General features: G+C 37.0%; 1 long non-coding RNA gene across 1 annotated transcript in view; it reads left to right on the top strand.

Annotated features, from left to right (window-relative positions):
* The first annotated feature begins 511 nt into the window (after window positions 1–511).
* The window catches only part of LOC134757288 (uncharacterized), a 45,836-nt gene continuing 20,993 nt past the window's right edge, over window positions 512–25,354 (top strand). Inside the window, exons 1-3 of the long non-coding RNA XR_010131088.1 lie at window positions 512–597; window positions 2,131–2,183; window positions 7,807–7,885. This is a non-coding gene — a long non-coding RNA (uncharacterized lncRNA). The remainder of the gene's footprint in view (window positions 598–2,130; window positions 2,184–7,806; window positions 7,886–25,354) is intronic.

Below are 25,354 nucleotides of genomic sequence, written 5' to 3'. Positions count from 1 at the left end.
TGCCATCCAATTTTTGTAGCACAGTAGTGACGGCAACAAAAGGTCAGCAAAGGGGAAGGTAAATAATGTAGGAACAATGCTGAATCTGGGTTCTGATTCAGGCAACAGGAGCTCAGGCCTGCGTGCCTACTTTTTGATTTTACCATGGCTGGACTTTCAGAAAGACAGCCCTAGTCACACGCCTCCCCATGCCACCTTTTTCATCTGTCTCATCCCTCCCATACAACTTCTGCCAGAGAGCACCTAGCAAAATGCCTCTCGTACACAACCAACAGTTACTCATCTACTAAGGTAAGGTATGCCAACATTGTATTATCTATTGAGTGAATTATTAAACAAGGGTGGAAGGGAAGTTAATGAAGCAATGGAAAACCTGAAACTTAGAGTAATAATTTCCTTCCCCCCGACAAGGGGGAACAGGATGTTAGCGCTTAGCAAATCAGGTGTGTCCACACTTTGATCTTTATCTTGGAGATTCTTTTACATTATGAATTCTAGAACAGTGGTAAGTGGTAGCTTCTACAAACAGAAATTTACTGCCAATGAAATTAAATGTGTGGCTATAACATCAAACAACCAGAATTTAAGAATTATTATGTATGTTCTTTTCTTATCCTATAAGAAATAAAGCTTACATATTTATATAATATTCATCTTTTAATCTTTTAGTATTTAAACTAAATTCCCACTCAAATGAGTTAGTCAAAGATTCAAAAATTTCTATTTTGTCTCTTCATTTGTTAGTATTATTCATAACCAAAATAAACATTAAACACAATAGGCATCCTAATTTTTTTTTTTTTTTTTTTGAGACAGAGTCTTGCTCTGTCACCCAGGCTGGAGTGCAGTGGTGCGATCTCGGCTCACTGCAACCTGCACCTCCCTGGTTCAAGCAATTCCCCTGCCTCATCCTCCCGGGTAGCTGGGATTACAGGCACACACCATCAGGCACGACTAATTTTTTATTATTTTTAGTAGAGATGGGGTTTCACCATATTGGCCAGACTGGTCTCGAACTCCTGACCTCAGGCAATCTGCCTGCCTCAGCCTCCAAGTGCTGGGATTACAGGCATGAGCCACTGCAACAGGCCAGCATCCTATTTTTTTTAAACATAACTACAGTGTTGACATTCCTGATTATTATTTCATAACAAGAAAACTGAAGGCCATGCTAGTGTAAAATATGTGACCTCTTTTTTTTTTTCTACTAAGAAGCATTAAAGAAGATGCAAGTTTCCTTTTGGAAGAAGAATCTTTTTGCCACCAAGCTGGTATTAATTTCCTGTTCAAAAGGGGCTACGCTGTCAATGTGGCACTTTAATCAGCCCCCAATGTGACTGGGAAATGCCGACTTCACAATCAATGTCAATGTATTTCATGTCGTCTCGATACCTCTTAGTCATTTTGCTTCAGAAGTGCGTGAACAGGGTCAATATATTTCATTAGTTTGTTTCATCTGAAGGAGAGTACAACACGAGAACTTTGATTATATTATAAGAATTGCTTTAATGTGACACCGATTCCCTGACTGTGCTATACCAGACATTCAAGGGCTGGAGGGCAACGAAATCATCTTTCCCCTAAACGTTCATCCAGCCACCACCAGCAAAATGTGCCGCAAATGAAAGAAGAAAATAAGATCCAACTCAATTTACATAGTGGAGATGAGATTATGCTGTCATAAATGCATTATAAAACAGGATCATGGAGATTAACTTTGAAGAATGCCAGTGAATAGTAACAATTCTTTTCCACTGTCTAATTGTAGCAGTAAAAATATTTATGACTCTAAAATTTAATAGTTATTTTCATAGTACTGCCACATAATTAACTGCAACAGAATGTTTGTGCATTCTTTCTCAGTGAATTTTATAGCTTCATGACTATCAAACAAATACGAAGTGACTGCATTAGTCCCATCTAATTCTTCCTTTAAAATTATTCAATGGCACTTTTATCCAACAATCCTTGTTGTTTACATCTGACCTCTTTCTAGATGAACAGGCTACCATCCAGCTCCTCATGAAGTGGATCTTGTAGAGTAGCTATTCACTTTGACTTTTATTATAAGATATGGTATATATTTCCTTGTATTTTGCTTTGTTTCATTGTTTATCTCTACCATTTCAGAGAACAGAATAAAGTGAGGGTCTGAAGAATTATCAATAAAGCATGATCCTTTCGTAAGTCAATTTCTGAATGCAGAATTCCTTTTTGCTTAGACTGTGTTTTGTTATTGCACTCTAGCATGTTCATTTGTCATCTATGCGCCTGCAGATAGAATTATTCACAGTAAACATCCAGGACATACTTTCTTGTTTCTGACCTATACCCCATTCAAATCTTGTCTGAGGTTGGCCATGGCTTCTTGGAGAAATCCAGATGCCCCTGCCCTTATGCTATGTGCTGATTTTTGTGGCTGAGACTTGACTCTTCTTTTTCCAAAAGACTTGTCTGGGGTTTGCCATGTCAGCACTTCCTGTTTTATATCATCATGCTGGAGAGTACCTAGCCAGAACTTCTGGCCAAACCACTGCTCGGTATCTCTTCCAAAGTCTATAGGTATTCAGGAGACAGAAGTCAGATATACTTTTACTGAAATCACATTTTTTCTTAATATCTTCATTCCATTTCTTAAGAAAAAGACTGACATAAAATACATTCTATTATTTCTTTAAAAAACAAGCAATGTTATTGACCTTTAATGAGTATTGTCTCTCCAAAATACTAAAAGAAACCCCATAAATGCAGCTTATCTTGCACTTAATGCATTAGTATCATAAAACACAATTTTAAAAAGCCACACGTCATTATGGTCTTTTATGTTTCTTAGGCATTTTCATTTCACAAGGGAAATCAGCCTTTTTGCCAAGAAAAAGAGAATTAGGGAGAATGAAATTTTATGTAGCAATATTTTACTCCTATTCATAAATATTTTTTGAATTTTAAAGTCTGTTATTAAAAAGTCATCAGTGGTTCTGCTAATAGCTATTATCTTTATTTTATCACAGAGTATAAAGACAGATATTATTCACTAATGGTTATAAGCGATCACAACCAAAGTAACTTTTAACACAAGATTCCAGTAAAAATGTCTGTTAGGTAATGCTATACTTTAGATGTTTATTCCCTCCAAATTTCATGTTGAAATTTAATTCCCAAAATTGGAGGTGAGGCCTAATGGGAGGTGTGTGAGTCATGGAACTGGATCTGAGTCATGGAACTGGATCTCTCAGTGACAGATTGATTAATGCCCTTTCTTGTTGGAGGTGAGTGCATTCTCCCGCTATTAGTTCTCTAAGTGCTCTCTAGAGAGCTGTTTGTTGAAAGGAGTCTGGCACCTAACCCCATCTCGCTTGCTTCCTCTCTTACCATGTGATCTCTGCACAGCCAGCTCCACTTTGCCTTCTACCATGAGTGGAAGCAGCCTGAGGCCCTCACCAGAAATCAAGCAGAGGCTGGTGCCATGTATTTTGTACAGCCTGCAGAACTATAAGCCAAATAAGCCACTTTTTAAAAATATATTACCCAGATTCAGGTATTCCTTGATAGCAAGAACAACAACAACAAAATAGACAACAACACTCAACAAGTAAAGAACTACAAGAGTAATACAGAAAAATATGGTGTCTATCTTAAACAGATACAAAGAGCATATGCACAGTGCTTAGCAGTATGTTAGAGACATTGTCAGTTCAAATGTCTTTGCTAGTAACAAAATGTCCAACTAAAAGTCATATAAAGTTTATTTTTCACACATAACAAGAAATCTGGAGATAAGTGAAATGAATGTGGAATTGTGACTCAAAGAGAACTTTGTTCCTCTTTTCACATAGACACCCTTATCATGCTATCTGCAGCCTTGTCACATCAAGGACGCAAGGTAGTTCCAAGCATTTCATTCACATGCATCTTTCAAAGAAATAAGATCATCATGGATTTCCTCATGCACACCATTTCATTTAGCTTTGAAAACAGTGCTTCCCAGAACTTTCCTGGAAGACATTCTTTTTACTGGGACTTGCTTGCTCACATAGCTAACTTCTGCCCTACAGGAATCTAGAGAGGAGTAGCCAGAATTTTCTGCTTCTATCATGAGACAAAGGAAATAAAAGGGGTAGGGGATGGCCATTGGGTAGACAACCAACAATATATTCAACAACATGAAAGTTTATGCTCAGTAAATCCTTAAATCTAAGAATAAAAATATAACTATTAGTTTATTAAATTTGGAGGGAGATCCTCTATAAAGATAGAGCAAACAAAATAATCACAGTCTTAATTTAAGAAAGACTCAATTTAGGGCAAGAATCATGGGACAAATGAAAGCACTTTAAAATACTGAGGTTATATTTACATTGGAATGCTGTGCCAACTTTAAAAATAACGAGACAAATCTTTAGATTATTTTAGGGACTCATCTCTAAAATCTGTGTCTATGATTACACACACATACACACTACTGAAAACTGTGTAATGCCTGAGAGTATTAAAAATGTATAAACTCACCTATAACTACATACACATTTATGCTTGCAAATGCATTGAAAGTTTTAAAAAAAATTATCCAAGAAACTTATGACAGTTTCTGGGAATCTGGATGCCTGGTGAGCAAGGAGAAAAATAGACTTATTTTCTAATAAATATCCTTTTGTATCTTCTAAATTTTACGCCACATGGATAGTTTAACTATTTTTATTTCTCATAATATATTTATATATAAATGTGTGCCTATATATCAATAAATATCATAAACAGATGTAACTTTTTATTTTAAAGGAGGGTAGTAAGAAAAAGAGAAAAGATGTATGGCACCAATAATAAGGAAACCATTAAAACTTCTAACTGTGCAAGATTAGAACAGAATCCAACCCAGACTATGAAAAAATCTAAGTGATGAAAACACAGCATTGCTCACATGCTATTTGATAGAGAATAATTGGTCTAAAGCAGATTAATGATAGATTTTCTTATTGATATCTTTAAGAGGATGTTGATTTCTGTTTGTATATGCAAGTCCACTTTATTATAATAAATACCTGCCTAGGAGAAATAGAAAGCATAAAGAGGTCCTTTTATGATTTTATGCAGTGCTACTTCCTCCATCTCACCAGATAGAAAATAATGACAATGGTACTAATGATGATAATCAAAAATATTCTTAGTGGTGATGCAGTATTCCTCAATTTTGTAACCATAGATAAGTTTTTAGGATTAAATAACAATTATAAATTTAAATTGAGAGGGTACAAATTTTGACTACTTAACTACACCACAAGGAAAGCAACTTTCTTCATTTTTATGACTAGCATTAAGGGAAGCAATAATATGGCTGTGAAATAGCTAATGAAACTTATGGATACATTTCTGGCTTATGGGTACTTTTTCCTCTTTCCTTTCCTTTGCTATCCTCTCATTTCTTTTAAATGATTAAAGCAGGAGGTAATTTTAAACAAACTTTTTTTGAAACTGATCATGGACAGTGATTTTTGCCACTTGCAGGTCTTTCTATTCTAGAAGTTAATCTAGTTATAAACTTGCCATATCTTAATAATATTGTCGGTACAGACAATAACACTCAGCAAATATATTTCAAACTCTCAGAAATTCAGTCACAAGATCGGTTACAACTTTTGCTATCAAGGGAACTTCCCAGGCATATTCCAGTTTGAAGATTCTGCCAAGAAATCTGATCTCTGTTCAAAGTTCTAGCTGTCATTTCATGAAAGAATCCTGGAATTTTAACAGTTTAAACAAAAAGCCTTCTAACATCTTCCTTTCCCACTGGGAATACACTTCCAAAAGCCTCAGAATCTGATAAAACATTTTCTGGGACTTCATTAAATTTTATTTCAAACATATTATATGTTTAAATGTATATACATGTTTTCCATGTGACCAATATTTTATATAACAGGAATATATGTAATGATAGCTGCAAAGAAGAATGAAATGGGCATATAAAATGGCCATACGATTTTATTTTTAAAACTGCTGCTTGAATGCCTGATTATTTAGTTGCATTTTTCACTCATTCCTCACTCCAATTCTCAGTTTGTTATTGTTATTACAACTTATTTTCTATTTAGTTACTCTGTAGTCAGCACTATTTTAAATCTTGGGAAAAAAATCTACAGTTGCTGTGACTTTGCAAAAGTAATTTAATTGACTCAGGACCTGACCTCCAAACTAGAGCGATGTGATTAAACTGAAGCAGAATACCAATCATCTGAAATTCCCTTATAATCCTCCACAGAGGCCAGGTTTGCTGGTGCCCATATTCACGTATGGGCCAAGTTTGCTTGATGAATGCGAAGGATTGTTCAGTTGGCCAAGCAAGTCAATGAACACAATGTGCTTGTTACACTAGGATCTTCCGTCTAAGTCAATGGGGTTGTGTCTCCAACTAAAGGAAGGATGGGAACCCTCTTCTTGGAAAGACTTAAAAGTTATTACATTTTTTAGAGAAAAGTAGATGTATTATTTATTCATAAGGCCAAACTTATGATGAATGAGAGTAATTAATATGCTCCCTGGTTAGAATGGGTGGCAGAAAGAATTAGCTGAGGGGTTAAAAGAAAAGTTTATCTGTGTTTAGTATCTCAGGAAATAAGGTTACCTGTATTAAATTAAGTGTTTTGGTGTCTCAATATTACTTGCTAACTAAAGCATTTAGCACTAGCTTTAGCATGACAAGTAGGAAGAAAATCCTTAATATTTATATTGCATTGGTAGGAATATAAGGCTTAATGTAGAGTTCATAGAATTCCTTTTATAAAATGGCTTGTACAGCATATGATATATTTAGAACACTAAATGAATTAAATGCCTCCAGATGAAGGTTGCTGCTGAGCATGACAGTGAATGAGCCACAATGCAGATTCATTGATTATCTTAATTTTAAGAGTCAACAGCAGGCCCAGCCTACTCTGAATAGATATTCTCTACAACAAATGCTCTCAGTCCCATCACTAGCATGTCAGATCACTTTTGTGATGGCATTTCGAACTCTGGAAAAGAAAGACACTGTGGAAATTCAAGGTCAGGTCTTATTGTAGTTGTTATTACTGTAAAAACCTAACCAGCCAGAATAGATTACTTTAACTGAATTTTTAGTTTAACTGAGAGTCATCCAAAATGCCCTTTTTTAAAACATCTGTAGTTTAAACATGACTTACATGTATTAATCCTGTTTCCTGTCTTAGACACTGCAAGCAAAAGCGAAGTTTTTTAAATGGCTCATCATTTTGTAAAAGCTCTTTTTTTGTGTTATTTTGAATGAAATAACATTAAATGAAGAAAGGAAATTGGAATAAAAACAAGATAAGCACTTTTCCCAATTTTGTCATTCGCTTGCTCTGTGATCTTGAGCTTTTCCTGTGTTGTGACTCAGTTCCCTTCTAACCAAGAAAGTTACACTTGTCCTAGCCACTTTCCAAAGCTGTCAAGAGGTTCACCTTTGCAAAGAAACATGCATACACTTTGGTTAGCATACAGCATTATAGAAATATTAAAGATTCTGTGGTTAGAGAAAGCAGACTGAACTAAATATATACCAACCCTAGATTATACCCTAAGGGGGTGAGTTTCTGTTTGATTCATTTTCAGTAGTTCTTTGCTACAGCATTAAATTATTAATAAGTTGCATCTGTTGCCTAAAAATATAATTTGAAATCATATCTGCCAATAATCAATGATTTAACCTAGGCTCTAGTTTTTAAAAGTTTCTCTTGGCTGCCATGTAGTGAGTATCCTTTATGTCCTGGATATCATGCTACACAAACCTTTTGTAATTCTTATCCACAGTAGGAGATTAGAAAGAATCCTGATTTCTTGCTTCTTATCAACAATGCAGAACTTTCTTCTGGTTCTTTCCTTGTACAAGGTAAGCAGTGTGAACCTTTGAAAGGTCATTATGAACCTCCAGTTAACCTTCCAGCAACTGTCCTAGCCTTTCAATTTTATGTTATTATGTAAACAATAAAACAATGAAGATTAATTTATTTTAATAATAAAGAACTTCATTGAGAACCTGCTTATGGTTAGACACTATGTCAATTGCTGAAGACAAAAATGAAGCTCACATCACTTGTGAGGCTGCCTTTCTCTCTGAGGAAGCAGAATGAGTAAGTAAATAAATACAATACAGTGAGCTAACAGCGATGGCAAAATTATGAATACTGTACTAGGAGACCATGCACAAGGAAGACACAAAGTCAGCTGGCAGTGTTAGGGAAATTCTTCCTAAACAAGAATATATATGGTGGATGAAATAACATTGTTAGTTGGAGAAAGGGGTGTCATATCCAGGATCAATTTCCATGTGGATAGAAGCATAGACATGAAAATGTGAATCTTTTCTTGAGAATAATTGCAGCTCTGTTTTGTGAGAGCTGTGGGCAGTGGGAAGAGGTACAAGATGAAAATGGGTTTGGGCCATATTATGAAGGACCTGCTATGCTGTGCCCAGGAGTATGGCTTAAGATGCTAAAAGCAATGGGAAAATATTCAAGATTTCAAGTAGGAGTATGATATGATCTATTTTAGAAAGTTATGTAATATATGGAATTGGTGGTAGAGTTAGGAAGATGTAGAAAAAAATCTACATTTTGGGACAAAAAAACGAGGGTCTAAACAAAAGCAGTTCTGAGACATTTTAGAGTAAAGGCATAGTGATCCTTTTGTTCTAAGGGAGAGAGACAGGGAGAAGTTCATGTGCCACACGTTAATGGTTTAAGTGGGTAATGAATGATAATGACATTAACAGTAATAATGAAGGCAAATATGGGAAAAAATACTCCTTTGGGACTTAGTATCAGTGATGCTGTAAAACATCAAAGTGAAAATGTCCAGGAAGCAACTAGAAAACTGGATCTATAGCTCAAAAATAATAGATGATGTATCTTTGTTCATCAGCAGCAGCTGATGTTACTGAAACGGATGGAAGATACTGAAATCACCCCAAAACATGCTCCATTAACCTACAGAATTAATAGTTTCTCTAATATATCAACACTTTCTTCTGTAGTCTTTCATAAAAATGGGTTTCATGACACTAGGTTATTATTTTATAGGTGTCAAATGTTACTAAGGTAATCCTAAAATTTAAAGTATAAATCAAATCAGGGATGCTATTAATAAATATGCTTAAGAAACAGGTGCAGACTGGGACTGTTCCTGACACACTGAAACATAGGATTATGCTAATTATTGTCCATCAATTTTTTTATAACCCTTTATCATTCTAGAAGATCCATGCATGCCATCATTAACTTGGATAATAGGAATTCAATTTTGCTCATCTCTGCAAACTGCATTTCTTTCCAGATACATACTCCTCTTGTCCCTTTTTAATAGTATCTTTTTGGTTTTAATCCCAGAACTGTAGGGCTTCAATTAGCATTTTGTAAACTGTGTCTTAATATTTGCAATTGGTAACTGTTTATTAGTCTGATTGTGGTGTTTATGAAGATATTATTCACTACTTAATGTCAAAAGTGAAATATATATGAAGTTAATTTAATTTAAAAGTAACTTATGTACAAAGATTATTGAGCATAACTGCTTTCAAATGATACTGAAAGCAAAGAGGCCTTTAACCTAAAGTTTTATGGCTGGACTTTCTGGACCAGCATATTAGATGCTTGAAATTTGCCACACTATGCTAACAATAAGTTAAAAATAAACAAACTTTAAAAATGTTCAACTCTTCTTAAATACATCAGAGGGTAAGATCACAGGGAATATTGCTGCCTGTACAAATTAGAAAGGCAGACAGGCAAGTAAAGAGAATTGTAATTTATTAGAGGAGAAATCCATGAACAGAAACCTCCATGGGAACATGTGCCTGGGTAGGAAAACCTAAACTGTGATTGATGGATTTTTGGAAACTCAGTGTGAATAACTCTGAGGGTTAAAAATCAGGGGATGGACTCAGTCATAGGAGGAACCCCACACAGTAAATATCAGAGAAAAATCCCCTTATGCTTCCAGCAGGAGGAGGGGAAAGGAACCACTTTGAAATATGCCAGAGCATCCTGTTCTTCTAGTCGAGGCCTGCCCTCCAAGATAAACTATTATTGGACTCTAAGCTGCTGTGACTTTCTCAGAGACTACCCTACCTCAGAGAAGAAAAATATCCAGTTCCAGCCTGCTACATCTTTCCATGTGGAGGAAGAAAGATACCCAATTTTAGCTCACTCTAGCCATTCGGCCCCACCTAAGAGGGGACAAATCTTGCTCTTTACTAGTGAAATTCACAACCAGGGACATAAGCTCATCTAAAGGCTGAAACCAAATCATAGGACTATAATATACTTTCTTTTCCACACATCTTACTACTACATTAAAAAAGACATGTTTAGTGCAGCTCCTTTTTTTCCTAAAACACCATGTTCACTTCTCAACAAAAAATTGCAATGCAGGATAAAAGGAAAAATAGATAGTTTGAAGAGATTGAACAAGCATCAGAACCAGGATCAGATATGGAAGGAATGTTAGCATTAACCAACCAGAAATTTAAACAAACAAACAAAACTATGAGTAATGGGCTCAGGCTTTTTATTTAAAAAATAGACAACATGCAAGAACAGATGCATAATGTAAGCAGAGACACGAAAATTTTAAGAAATAATCAAAAAATCCAAAAGAAATGCAAGAGATCAAAGACATCGTGTCTAGTTTTTTGTTGCTGTAACTGAATACTTGGAGAGATTGGCAAATTTACAAAGAAAAGTGATATATTTCTTACAGTTCTGGGGGCTGGGAAGTCCAAGGTCAAGTAGGGCACATTTGGCAAGGGCCTTCTTCTTGGTGGGGACACAATGCAGAGGGCTGAGGTGGTACAGGGCATCATGTGGTGAGGAGGCTGAGTGTGCTGGCTCAGGTTTCTCTTTCTACTCCTATAAAGCCACTAAATACCACCCCTCCTCATGACCTCCTCTAATCCTAATTACCTCCCAAAGGTCCCACTTAGTGAATACCATAGTCGTATTTCCCACCCCTTATTTCTATTACAATAGGGATTAAGTTTCACCATGAGCTTTGGTGGAAACAAACATTTAAACAACAGCACACTGTGACAAACATAAAGAATCTCTTCGATGGGCTCATTAGTAGACTGGACACAGTTGAAAGAATTTATGAGCTTGGGGATATTGTAATAGAAATTTCCAAAACTGAAAAAATTTTTTTTGAAAAAACGGACTAGAAACTGTAAGACAGTTACAAAAAGTGTAACATATGTGTAATAAGACTATCAGGAGAATAAATAGAGAAAAGAATAGAAGCAATATTTGAAGTAGTAATGACTGAGAATCAAAAAGAAGTCTCAGCTATATGTTTTCTACAAGAAACCTATGCTAAATAATACACATATGCATTGAAAGTAAAGGTTGAAGAAAGATATACCATGCTCAACTATTTAAAAGAAAAAAGGCAAAGTGCAGCGGCTTATGCCTGTAATCCGAAAAAGTTGTCAGGCCAAGGCAGGAGGATTGCTTGAGGCCAGGTGTTCAAGACTAGCCTGGGCAAAATAGGGAGACCCCTATCTCAACAAGTACAACAGAATCAACTAGGCATGGTGGTGTACACCTATAGTCACAGCTTCTCCAGAGGCTGAGGTGAGAGTATTGCTTGAGACCAAAAGTTCGAGGCATCAGTAAGCTATGATGGAACCACTGTACTCCACACTGTGTGACAAAGCAAGGCTCTGTCTCTAAACAAACAAGCAAACAAAACAGAAAGCAAACAGGAATAGCTCTATTAATTTCAAAAATACCAGAAAGTGAGCGAAGGATATTAACAGACACTTTGCAAAAGAAGACATTTATGCAGCCAACAAACATACGAATTAAGAGCAAGGAAATTTATTAGGGATACGTAGGGGTATTACATAACGATAAAAAGGTCAATATAGTAAGAAGGTATAACCATCCTTAACGTTTAGGCACTTAAAAACAGAGCATCAAAAATATAAAATAAAAACTGATAGAACTATAAGGAGAAAAAGTTAAACCCACTATTATAGTTGGAGACTTTAAACCTCCTCTATTCAAAATGGACAGATCCAGAAAGCAGAATATTATTAATAGTAAAGACATAGAATCAACACTACCATCAGTCAACTAGATATAATTGTCATTTATGCACTGCTATATCCAATAGCAGCAGATCACATGTACTTCTCAAGCTTGCACTGAGCATTCATCAACACAGGCCACATTCTGGGCAATAAAACACACCTCAACAATTTTAAAAGAATAAAAATCACACATTGTCTTATTTCAGACCACAATGAAGTTAAGCTAGAAATCAGTAATAGAAAGACAGCTAGAAAATCCTCAAATATTTTGAGAGTAAACAACCCACTTCTAAATACCACATGGGTCAATAAAGAAATCTTAAGGGATATTAAAATATTTTTTAAAACTTTCTATAAAAATTAAATTCATAGAAACAGAGCAGAAGGGTGGTTACCAGAGGTTGGGGGTTGGAAAATGGGTAGATGTTGGTCAAAGAGGACAAACTTTGGTTATTAATATAAGTTGAATAAAAGAGACCAAGTATCTGTCATGGTGACAATAGTTAATAATAATATATTGTATACTTATATCTTACTAAGAGGGTAGATCTTAAGTATTCTCACCAGACTCACAAATACGAAAAAGATAGCTATTTAAGGTGATGGATATATCAATTAGCTTGATTTTGATAATCATTTTCTGTGTATACACATCCAAAAATGTCATGTTATACACTCTGAACCTATACAATAATTTTCAATTATATGTTGCTAAGGTTTGGATATAGTTTGACCCTACCAAAAACGTATGTTGGAATTTGATCCCCAGTGTGGTATGTTGGGAGATGGGGCCCAGTGGTAGATGTTTGGATCATTGAGGCAGATTCCTTATACATAGATTAGTGCCCTTTTCTAGGAGTGAGTTGTCATTCTCATAGGACTGAATAAGTTACTAGAAAGTGCATCGTTATAAAAGTGAGTTTGGCTTCCTCTCTCATCTGCCATGTGATCTCTTTGCACATGCCCACTCCCTTTCCACTTTCTGCTATAAGCTGAAGCAGCAAGAGGCCCTCACCAAATACAGATGCCCAATCTTGAAATCTGAACCATCAGAATTGTGTGCCAAATACATATATTTTATTTATAAATTACCTAGTCTCTGGTGTACTGTTATAGCAACATAAAAAAGATGACATATGTCAGTAAAGCTGGGAAAATTTTTTAAATATTTTGAACTAAATGAAAATGAAAATGCAACTTATCAACATTTGTGGGATACAGTGCAAGCAGTGCTTAGAAATTTATAGCATTGAATACTTTTACCAGAAAATGAGAAAGATCTTAGATCAATTCTCCAAGTTTCTACCTTAGGAAATTAGAAAAAGAAGAGTAATTAAGTCCAAAGTAAGCAGCAGAAAGGAAATAATAAAAATTAAACCAGAAATTAATGAAACAACAGAAAATCAATAAAACCAAAAGCTGTTTATTTGAGTAGATCAATAAAAGTTATAAACTTTTAGCCATGATAACTGTGGGGTTGAAGGGTAAGAGAGAGAAAACACAAATTACTAATATCAGAAATAAAAGATAAGTCATTACTACAGATCCAATGGACATGGAAAGGATAATAAAGGAATACTATAAACAAATCTAATTTCACAAATTTAGAATTTCACAAATTTGAAAAACTAGATGAAATAGACCAATTCATACAAAAAGAAACAATCTGAATAAACCAATATCTATTAAAGAAATTTATTAAACATTAATAAACTTCCCAAACAGAAAGCATTGTATTCAGATAAGTTCACTGGTAAATCCCATTATATACTTCAGAAGAAAATTGTACCAATTCTCTATAATTACTTCAAGAAGACAGAAGAAGATGGAATACTTCCTAAATCACTCTATGAATTCAACATTACATAGTATCAAAACCAGCCAAAGATATTTTAAGAAAAGAAAATAACAGGCTAATATCTCTCATAAACATAGATTCAAAAATCCTCAGTAAAATGTAAGCAAATTAAATCCAACAAAGTATAAAAGGAATTATACCCACAACCAGATACGATTTTTCCCAAGTATGCAAGGCTGGTTCATCACTAGAGAATCGATTATTATAATTAATTATATCAAAAAGCTAAAAAAGAAAAAAGAAGCACATGATTATATAAATAGATGAAGAAAAAGCATTAGGAAGAAATAAACTGTTTGCAGATAACATTATTTTCTATGTAGATAGTCTAGAAGGATCTATTAAAAAACACCTGGAACTAATAGGCAATTATAGCAAGGTTGCAGAATACAATGTTCATACTCCAAAAGTCAATTGCTTTTTTATAAATCAGCAATAAACAAATGGAACTTGAAATTAAAACACAATATTATTTATATTACCATCCTCAAAATTAAATACTTAGGTATAAATCTAACAAGATATATATACAATATGAGAAATAATACAAAACTCTGATGAAAGCTGTCAAAGACTAAATAAATGGAGAGAGAGTCCACATTTATCAATAGAGCAAATATTGTCAAGATACCATTTTTTTCAAACTAGGTCTATAGATTCAACCTAATTGCCACCAAAATCTCTTCAAGTAATTTTCTGAATATCCACAAAGTGATCTCAAAGTTCATACAGAAAGGCAATAAATAAATAAATAAAACAGTATAGCCAACTCAAAAGTGAAGGAGAATAAAGCTGGATTACTGACACTACCTCACTTCAAGACTTAGTATAAATCTTTATTAATCAAGACGGTGAAGTATTGGTGAAACAACAGACAAATAGATCAATGGAACAAAACAGAAAGCCCAGAAGTACATCCACATCAATATATTCAACTGAACATTGATCCCATGGACATGGAAATGATAATTGACCAAGGAACAAAAGCAATGCAACAGTCATTTCAACAAATGGTGGGACAAATGAACATCTAAATTAAAAAAAAAAAAAAAGGTGTGGGGACAAACCCACACCTCCACACCCTTCACAATAATTAGCTCATAATGGATCATAAAACTAAAGTAAAATGCAAAACTGTAGAATTCCTAAAAGAAAGTATGGGAGAAAATCAAGGTGATGTTGGGTAGGGGAATGACGTTTTAGGTACAACATTAAAGCCATGACACAAAAAAGAAAACTGATAGGCTGAACTTCATAAAAATTAAAAACTTCTGCTCTGTGAAATAAGTGAAGAGAATGAGAAGAAAAGGCAAAGACGGGGATAAAATACTTACAAAATATGTATATAATAAAGGACAGTTGTCCAAAATATACAAAGAACTCTTAAAATTCAACAGTAAGAAAGCAAACAACCCAATTTCAAAATGGGAAAAGACCTGAACAAAAAATTTTCTCCCATTCTGTAGGTTGTCTGTTCGCTCTGATGATAGTTTCTTTTGCTGTGCAGAAGCTCTTCAGTTTAATTAGATCCCTTTTGTCAATTTTGGCTATTGTTACCATTGCTTTTGGTGTTTTAGTCATGAAGTCTTTGCCCATGCCTATGTCCTGAATGGTATTGCCTAGATTTTCTTCTAGGGTTTTTGTAGTTTTAGGTCTTACATTTTAGTCTTTAATCCAACTTGAGTGAATTTTTGTGTAAGGTGTAAGAAGGGGCCCAGTTTCAGTTTTCTGCATATGGCTAGCCAGTTTTCCTAACACCATTTATTAAATAGGAAATCCTTTCCCCATTGCTTGTTTTTGTCAGGTTTGTCAAAGATCAGATGGTTGTAGATGTGTGGTGTTATTTCTGAGGCCTCTGTTCTGTTCCATTGGTCTATATATCTGTTTTGGTACCATCTTCCCAGGAGGCATTGCTTGCTTCAGCCCAGGTCCCGAGGGGTAGGGCACAGCTGTAACTGGGAGAGGTAGACTCCCTGTTGAAACGCTACCTGAATTCAAGACTTAGTATAAATCTTTATTAATCGAGATGGTGAAGTGTTGGTGAAACAACAGACAAATAGATCAATGGAACAAAACAGAAAGCCCAGAAGTACATCCACATCAATATATTCAACTGATCATTGATCCCATGGACATGGAAATGATAATTGACCAAGGAGCAAAAGCAATGCAATAGTCATTTCAACAAATGGTGGGACAATTGAACATCTAAGTTAAAAAAAAAAAAAAAGGTGATGGCTCCATTGCAACTTGGCCCCATGGAAGAGGATGTAGCAGCAGTTTGGCTCATTGATGGTGGTCCACTAGGCAGGGGTGGTTGAGCACTGGAATGGGAGGGTACTGCAGCCACTCATCCCTGGAGCAGGACACCCTCTAGCAGTAGTTCCAGTTCCAAGAAGGCATAGCACAGTAGCTGTTTGACCACAGTGGGTGAGGTACAGTGTCAGCTCCTATTCTGGGGGAAGCACAGCTGTGTGGACTCAACTGGGCTTACTGCCTGTGAGGACATTTTCCCACATGGGGAAGTCCCTCCTGGTTCTAGCTGCTCCTGGATGGGAAACGGGGTGGTGGAGGCCAGGTGTTTACTTCTGTTCTCTGTGGCCATCCTGGATTTCTGTTATCCAGAATCTACAAGGAACTTTAACAAATTGACAAGAAAAAAACAAACAAACAACCCCATCAAAAAGTGGGCGAAGGATATGAACAGACACTTCTCAAAAGAAGACATTTATGCGGCCAACAGACATATGAAAAAAAAAAAGCTCATCATCACTGGTCATTAGAGAAATGCAAACCAAAACCACAATGAGATACCATCTCATGCCAGTTAGAATGGCAATCATTAAAAAGAAGTCAGGAAATAATAGGTACTGGAGAGGATGTGGAGAAATAGGAATGCTTTTACACTGTTGGTGGGAGTATAAATTAGTTCACCATTGTGGAAGACAGTGTGGCGATTCCTCAAGGATTTAGAACCAGAAATACCATTTGACCCAGTCATCCCATTACTGGGTATAAACCCAAAAGATTATAAATCATTCTACTATAAAGACACGTGCACACGTATGTTTGCTGCAGCACTGTTCACAATAGCAAAGATTTGGAACCAACCCAAATGCCCATCAATGATAGACTGGATAAAGAAAATGTGGCACATATACACCACGGAATAGTATGCAGGCATAAAAAATGAGTTCATGTCCTTTGCAGGGACATGGATGAAGCTGGAAACCATCATTCTCAGCAAACTAACACAGGAACAGAAAACCAAACACTGCATGTTCTCACTCATAAGTGGGAGCTGAACAATGAGAACACATGGACGCAGGGAGGGGAACATCACACACTGGGGCCTGTCGGGGGTGGGGAGGCTGAGGGAGGGATAGCATTAGGAGAAATACATGTATCCCAGAACTTAAAGTATAATAATAAAAAAGTGGTAAAAAATAAAATAAAATAAATACATGAACAGACATCGCACCCAAGATACACTGATGGCAAGTAAGGATATGAAAAGATGTTCAATACCACAGGCCATTATGCAATTGAAAATTTAAATAAAAATGAGACATCACTACTCACCTATTAGAATGGCCCAAATTCAAAATACTGCAATTCGAGAGTAATGTTAGCAAGACAGCCAACTAGAAGCCCTTAGTTCTGGTCTTCTCACCCCAGAAAGACAGTCAAAACAATAAACAACTAGATTTTGATTAAAGTAACCAAAGGAGAACACTTGAGTACCTCAAAGGAGTAGCAGAAACCCTGTAAAGCACAGAAACCCAGGATGGCCACAGGGAACAGAAGTAAACACTTGGCCTCCACCACCCCATTTCCCATCCAGGAGCAGCTAGAACCAGGAGGGACTTCCCCATGTGGGAAAATGTCCTCACAGGCAGTAAGCCCAGTTGAGTCTACACAGCTGTGCTTCCCCCAGAACAGGAGCTGACACTGTACCTCACCCACTGTGGTCAAACAGCTACTGTGCTATGCCTTCTTGGAACTGGAACTACTGCTAGAGGGTGTCCTGCTCCAGGGATGAGTGGCTGCAGTACCCTCCCATTCCAGTGCTCAACCACCCCTGCCTAGTGGACCACCATCAATGAGCCAAACTGCTGCTACATCCTCTTCCATGGGGCCAAGTTGCAATGGAGCCACCACATGTACCTCTCCCAGTTACAGCTGTGACCTGCCCCTCGGGACCAGGGCTGAAGCATGCAATGCCTCCCGGGAAAATGGTGCCCTGGCAGAGCCACTCCATCTACCTAGGCAATGGTATTGCCTAGGTTTTCTTCTAGGGTTTTTAGTTCTGGTTTCCTTACCTCGGAAAGACAGTCAAAACAATAAACAACTACATTTTGATTAAAGTAACCAAAGTAGAGCACTTGAGTACATCAAAGGAGTAGCAGAAATCCTGCGAAGCACAGAAACCCAGGACGGCCACAGAGAACAGAAGTAAACACCTGGTCACACCCTGCCCCTTGTGGCTGAGCTGAAGTGGCAACCTGCCTCCTGGAAATACAGTACCTTGGCCACCCAGAGCAGTCATGCTCCTCCAGTGTGTGAGCTGAATCTGTACCCTGCCTCCTGGGAAATGGTGCCTTGGCCATCTAGAACAGCCATGCTCCCCTGCGCTTTAGCAGAAGCAGTGCCTTGCATCTTAGGGAAAAACTGGCTTGGCCACCCAGAGCAGTCACATCCCCTGGGTTTGAGCTGAATCAGCACATCACCTCCTGGGTAATTAGTGCCTTGGCTAAGCCAAGCAGCTGTGCATCCTAGGGATGGTCAGATGTAATAATCTCTAACCTAGGGAAACAGCATCGGCTGAGTTGAGACACTCTGCCATACAGACCAAATGACCTTAGTGCTCTGTTTTTCTAGAACTGGACTAACTCCCTAGTGTCTGAACTGCTGTGATACCTCCTTTATAGAGACTGGAGTAATCACTGTGCTGCTCCTTACCCTCTAGGTCACAAGAGACAGCTATATTCCCCCATTCAGTGTTGCCACTCCACCTGGCCTCACAGAGTCTGGGATATTGATGTATTCTGTCGTCCCAGGGTTCAGAGTCACCATGACATGATGCCTCATTGCCAGAGACTGAGTTGCCACTGTGCCCTATTGGCTCTGGTTGCCAAATTATAACTGTACCCTGCCCCCTGGGCCCAAACCTCCAGAACATTCCTTTTTCTCCAAAGCTTGGCCAATGCTATAACCTGTTCCCCTGCCTCTCATGATTACAGTCACAGCTACTACCTGGGTTTCTAGGCCCAAGCTGCTAAGGGTGCCTCAGAGTCACAGATACCCAAGTTCTGTGGGCAATCTACATCCACTCGTTACTCATAGAGTTAACCTGAACTCCAAGACTCAGGTGCCACAATTGGTTCACAAGATTCTGAGCCTTGGTCCCTGGCTCCATGCCACTCTAGCACCTGTACTCTAAAACCCAGAGCTACTACAGCTGCTTATGGCAGTGTCAGACCCAACACCGGAGGGATGCCTTTGGCTAAGTCTCCTTATAGGCAGGGAAATTGAGAATAAGAAGACCTCAAACATCTTTGCCATCTAGGACCCTAAAAACCTATGCTGCTGCTGCCACAGACTCATAAAGCCTAGGCCACAGAGGCATTCACAGTCATCACTGACACTGATCACAGCTGAAGATGCTGCATAGAAGCTATTCTCCTGTATCTACTTGGAACGAGAGCCACCATACTTTTCCCCACTGGTGCATGAAGACCCAACTGCAGGTTAAAGTCCTTCTGTACAAAAGCTACTTGGTAAAGTTTGGAAGAAGTAATTTTTTTCATGAGATGTACATAAATCATTGCAGGGACAGGACAACTATGAAAAAGCAAGAGATTATGACACTATCAAACGAACACAATGATTCTCCACAAGAAAAGGAAGTTTACAAATTGCCTGAAAAGGAATTCAGAATAATGAACTTAAGATAACTCAGTGAGATACAAGAAAATACAAATGCACAATTCAAGAACATCAGGAAAAAAATTCATGATCTGAATGATAAATTTAACAAAGAGATATTATCAGAAGGAAACAAAACACTTGGAGATGCAAAATTTAATGATTGAAATAAAAATGCAATAATGAGCTTCAACAGCAGACTAGATTAAACAGAAGAAAGAATCTCTGAACTTGAAGATAGGTCTTTTGAAATTATCCCATCCTTCATCTTGGTAACTGCAGGACTTATCAAAGTACATTATATATTCAAGAAATGTTTATTGAATTGAATAAACTAAGATACCAACAACAAAAGAAATTACCCAGTTGAGAAAAAAAAAGAAAAAAAGAATGAAAAAGAGCAAAGACAACTGCAAGACTTATAGGACACCATTAAACAATCAACCTTTTGCATTAGGGAAATTTCAAAAGACTTAGACACGAAGATAAAAACAGCTGATTTAATAAAATAATTCCTGAAAACTTCCCAAGGCTTGAAAGTGAAATGGACATCCAAACACACGAAGTACAGAAGTCCCCAAACATATTCAACCAAAAAAAGAGATCATCACCAAGGCACATTATTGTTAAGCTGTCAAAAGCCAAAGATAAAAAGAAAATTTTTAAAGCAGCAAGTGAAAAGTATCAGATCATATATAAGGGAATTTCTGTTAGACTATCAGTAAATTTTGTAACAGAAACCCCTGCAGTCTAGGAGATAATGGGATAATATTTTCAAACAGGCAAAGGAAACAACAACAACAACTGCTGTACAAGAAAACAAATAGAAATACAAAGCTGTTCTTCAGAAATGTAGGAGAAATAAAGTCTTTCTCAGACAAGCAAAAGAAAATTTGTCACCACTATACTCGTATTACACAAAATGCTTAAAGAAATTATTTAAGTCAAAACAAAAAGATGATAATTACTAACATAAAAAGATATAAAAGTATAAAACTTACAAGTCAAGATAAATATATAGTCAAATTTCAAATATCCCAATACTGTTATGGTGCTTTCGTTCACATTTTTCTCTAGTATGAAGGTTAAAAGTCAAAACAGTAAAAAATAATGATGGCTACATTAAGTTGTTAAGGAAACCATAATATAAAAAGGTATATATTGGGACATCAAAAAAATAAATTACAACGAGGAGGGTAAAAGTCTAGAGTTTTTGTATACAAATGAAGTTAAGTTGTTAGCAGCATAAAATAGTCTATTAAAACTATAAGGTATTTTATGCAAACCTTATGGTAACACCAAAGCAAAAAACTGTATTCAAGGAAAGAAGGAATCAAAACTCAGTAATAAAAAAACAACAAGTGAAAAAGATAAACAACAAGAGAGGGAGGATGAAATAAAGGATTTACAAAACAACCAGAAAACAATTAACAAAATGGCAGTAGTAAGTCCTTATGTATCAATAATTACTGAAAATAAATGAATTAAATTATCCAGTCAAAAGAAATAGAGTGACCGAATGGGTTTAAAACGGACAATATCCAATTATGTGCTTCCTACGAGAGATGCACTTTAGCCCTAAGGACACACATAGGCTGAAAATAAAGGGATAGAAGAAGATACTTCATGCAAATAGTAACCAAAATAAAGCAAGAGTTGTTATACTTTTAACAGATAAAATATACATCAAGTGAAAACCTGTTACAGGAAACAAAGAAGGTCATTATTTAATTATAAAGGGCTCAATTCATTAAGAAGACATAACAATTGTAACTATATACACACCCAAGATCAAAGCTCCTAAATAAATCTAAATAAATAAAAAATAAATCTTAATGGACATGAAGAGAGAAATAGATAGAAATACAATAATAATAGGTGAGATCAGTACCTCATCCTCAACAATGTACCCATCAACAAGAGAGAAAATTAATAAAGGAACAGTGGAATTGAATTGCACTAGAGACAAAATAGAACTATGAGATATATACAGAATGTCCATCCAACAGCAGCAGAATACACATTCTTCCTTGATGTACACATGCAACTCTCCCCAGGATAGACCATGTAACAGTCCACAAAACAAGTCTTAACACATTTTTAAAAATCAAAATCATATCAAGTGTTCTTTCTGACCACTATTGTATGAAACTAGAAATAAATAACAGGAAAGGCTTTAGAAAATATGCAAATATATGGAAATTCAACATCATGTTTCTGAACACCCATTAGTTCAATAAAGCAATTAAAAGTAAAATTTAAAAATTTCTAGAGATAATTAAAAATAAAAACACAACACACCAAAACCTGTGGGACCCAGCATACTCAGGACTCAGAGAAAACTTTATAGCAATAAATGCCCGCATCAAAAAAGAAAAAGATCTCAAAAAATGAACCTAAAGTTTCACTTCAAAGAACTATAAAACAAGAACAAAGTAATCCCAAAATTAAGAGAAGGAAAACATAATAATAAAGATCAGAGCAGAAATAAATGAAATAAAGACTAAACTAATAGAAAAGATCAACATAACAAAGATTTGTTTTTTTAAAAAATAAAATCTAGAACTATAAATCCTTTAGCCAAAGTAACTATAAAAAAGGGAAAACTAAACGAAATCACAAACACAAAAGGAAACATAATAATATACCACAGAAATACGAAGACTAATACAAAAATATTATGAACACCAATATGCTAACAAATTGTAAAACCTGGACAAAATGAATAAATCCCTGGACATACACAACCTATTAATATTGAATCATGAAAATAATTAGGAAACATGACCAGACTATTAATGAGTAATTAGATTGAATCAGTAATAAAAAGTCTTCCATTAAAGAAAAGCTGAGGGCCTGATGGCTTCCCTGCTGAATTCCATCAAACATTTTGAGAACAACTAATAAAAATTCTTCTCAAACTACTCCAGAAAAATAAAGAGGAGAAAATTCTTCCAAACTCATCTTAGAAGCAAGCACTACTGTGATACCTAGACAAGGACACAACAGCAACAACACTACAGGTCAATATCCCTGATTAACATAGATGCAGAAATCCTCTACAAAATACTAGCAAACTAAATTCAACAGCACATTTTAATAAATCATTCACTATGACAAAGTGGGATTCACCCCACGGATGCAAGGATGGCTCAACATACACAAATCAAAAATCATTTGCATGACATTAATGGAATTAAGGATAAAAACCATATGATAATTTTTATAGATGCAGAAAAAGCATTTGACAAAATTCAACAACATTCATGAAAAACCCTCAACAAATTAGGTATAGAAGGAATGTATCTCACCACAATAAAGGCCGTATATAACAAATTCACAGCTAACATTATACTGGACAGAGAAAAGTTGAAAGCTTTTTCTATAAGGTCTGGAACTAGAGAAGGATGCCCACTTTCACCACTTCTACACAATATTGTAGTGGAAGTCTTACCCAGAGCAATTCAGCAAGCAAAAGAAATTAATTTCTAATTACTCCATGAAAAAACTAATAAATTCAATAAAGCTGCAGGATATGAAATCAACACACACAAATCAGTAGTATTTCTATATGCTAATAGTAAACTATCTGAAAAATAAATCAGGAAAACAATCCCATTAGCAGTAGCTACAACAACAACAAAAAAATAAGATACCTGGGATTACAGCCAAGATGGCCGAATAGGAACAGCTCCGGTCTACAGCTCCCAGCATGAGCGACGCAGAAGACAGGTGATTTCTGCATTTCCATCTGAGGTACCGGGTTCATTTCACTAGGGAGTGCCAGACAGAGGGCGCAGGACAGCGGGTGTAGCACACCATATGCGCGAGCCGAAGCGGGGCGAGGCATTGCCTCACTCGGGAAGCGCAAGGGGTCAGGGAGTTCCCTTTCCTAGTCAAAGAAAGGGGTGATGGACGCACCTGGAAAATCGGGTCACTCCCACCCTAATACTGTGCTTTTCCACGGGCTTAAAAAACGGCGCACCAGTAGATTATAACCCGCACCTGGCTCGGAGGGTCCTACGCCCACGGAGTCTCGCTGATTGCTAGCACAGCAGTCTGAGATCAAACTGCAAGACGGCAGCGAGGTTGGGGGAGGGGCGCCCGCCATTGCCCAGGCTTGATTACTTAAGCAGCCGGGAAGCTTGAACTGGGTGGAGCCCACCATAGCTCAAGGAGGCCTGCCTGCCTCTGTAGGCTCCACCTCTGGGGGCAGGGCACAGACAAACAAAAAGACAGCAATAACCTCTGCAGACTTAACTGTCCCTGTCTGACAGCTTTGAAGAGAGCAGTGGTTCTCCCGGCACGCAGCTGGAGATCTGAGAACTGGCAGACTGCCTCCTCAAGTGGGTCCCTGACCCCTGACCCCCCAGCAGCCTAACTGGGAGGCATCCCCCAGTAGGGGCAAACTGTCACCTCACAGGGCCCCGTACTCCTCTGAGACAAAACTTCCAGAGGAATGATCAGACAGCAACATTCGCAGTTCAGAAAAATCCACTGTACTGCAGACACCGCTGCTGGTACCCAGGCAAACAGGGTCTGGAGTGAACCTCTAGCAAACGCCAACAGACCTGCAGCTGAGTGTCCTGTCTGTTAGAAGGAAAACTAACAAACAGGACATCCACACCAAAAACCCATATGTACATCACCATCATCAAAGACCAAAAGTAGATAAAACCACAAAGATGGGGAAAAAACAGAGCAGAAAAACTGGAAACCCTAAAAAGCAGGGCGCCTCTCCTCCTCCAAAGGAACGTAGTTCCTCACTAGCAACGGAACAAAGCTGGACGGGGAATGACTTTGATGAGTTGAGAGAAGAAGGCTTCAGATGATCAAACTACTCTGAGCTACAGGAGGAAATTCAAACCAAAGGCAAAAAAGTTAAAAACTTTGAAAAAAATTTAGACGAGTGTATAACTAGAATAACCAATACAGAGAAGTGCTTAAAGGAGCTGATGGAGCTGAAAGCCAAGGCTCGAGAACTATGTGAAGAATGCAGAAGCCTCAGGAGCTGATGCCATCAACTGGAAGAAACGGTATCAGTGATGGAAGATGAAATGAATGAAATGAAGTGAGAAGGGAAGTTTAGAGAAAAAAGAATAAGAAGAAATGAACAAAGCCTCCAAGAAATATGGGACTATGTGAAAAGACCAAATCTACATCTGATTGGTGTACCTGAAAGTGATGGGGAGAATGGAACCAAGTTGGAAAACACTCTGCAGGATATTATGCAGGAGAATTTCCCCCATCTAGCAAGGCAGGGCAACATTCAGATTCAGGAAATACAGAGAATGCCACAAAGATACTCCTTGAGAAGAGCAACTCCAAGAAACATAATTGTCAGATTCACCAAAGTTGAAATGAAGGAAAAAATGTTAAGGGCAGCCAGAGAGAAAGGTCGGGTTACCCACAAAGGGAAGCCCATCAGACTAACAGAGGATCTCTTGTCAGAAACTCTACAAGCCAGAAGAGAGTGGGGGCCAATA

The sequence above is a fragment of the Gorilla gorilla genome, chromosome 16, assembly GCF_029281585.2.
Source record: "Gorilla gorilla gorilla isolate KB3781 chromosome 16, NHGRI_mGorGor1-v2.1_pri, whole genome shotgun sequence".
Lineage (NCBI taxonomy): Eukaryota > Metazoa > Chordata > Mammalia > Primates > Hominidae > Gorilla > Gorilla gorilla.
Note: the sequence above shows the minus strand (reverse complement) of the source record. Positions and strands in the feature narration are given on the sequence as shown.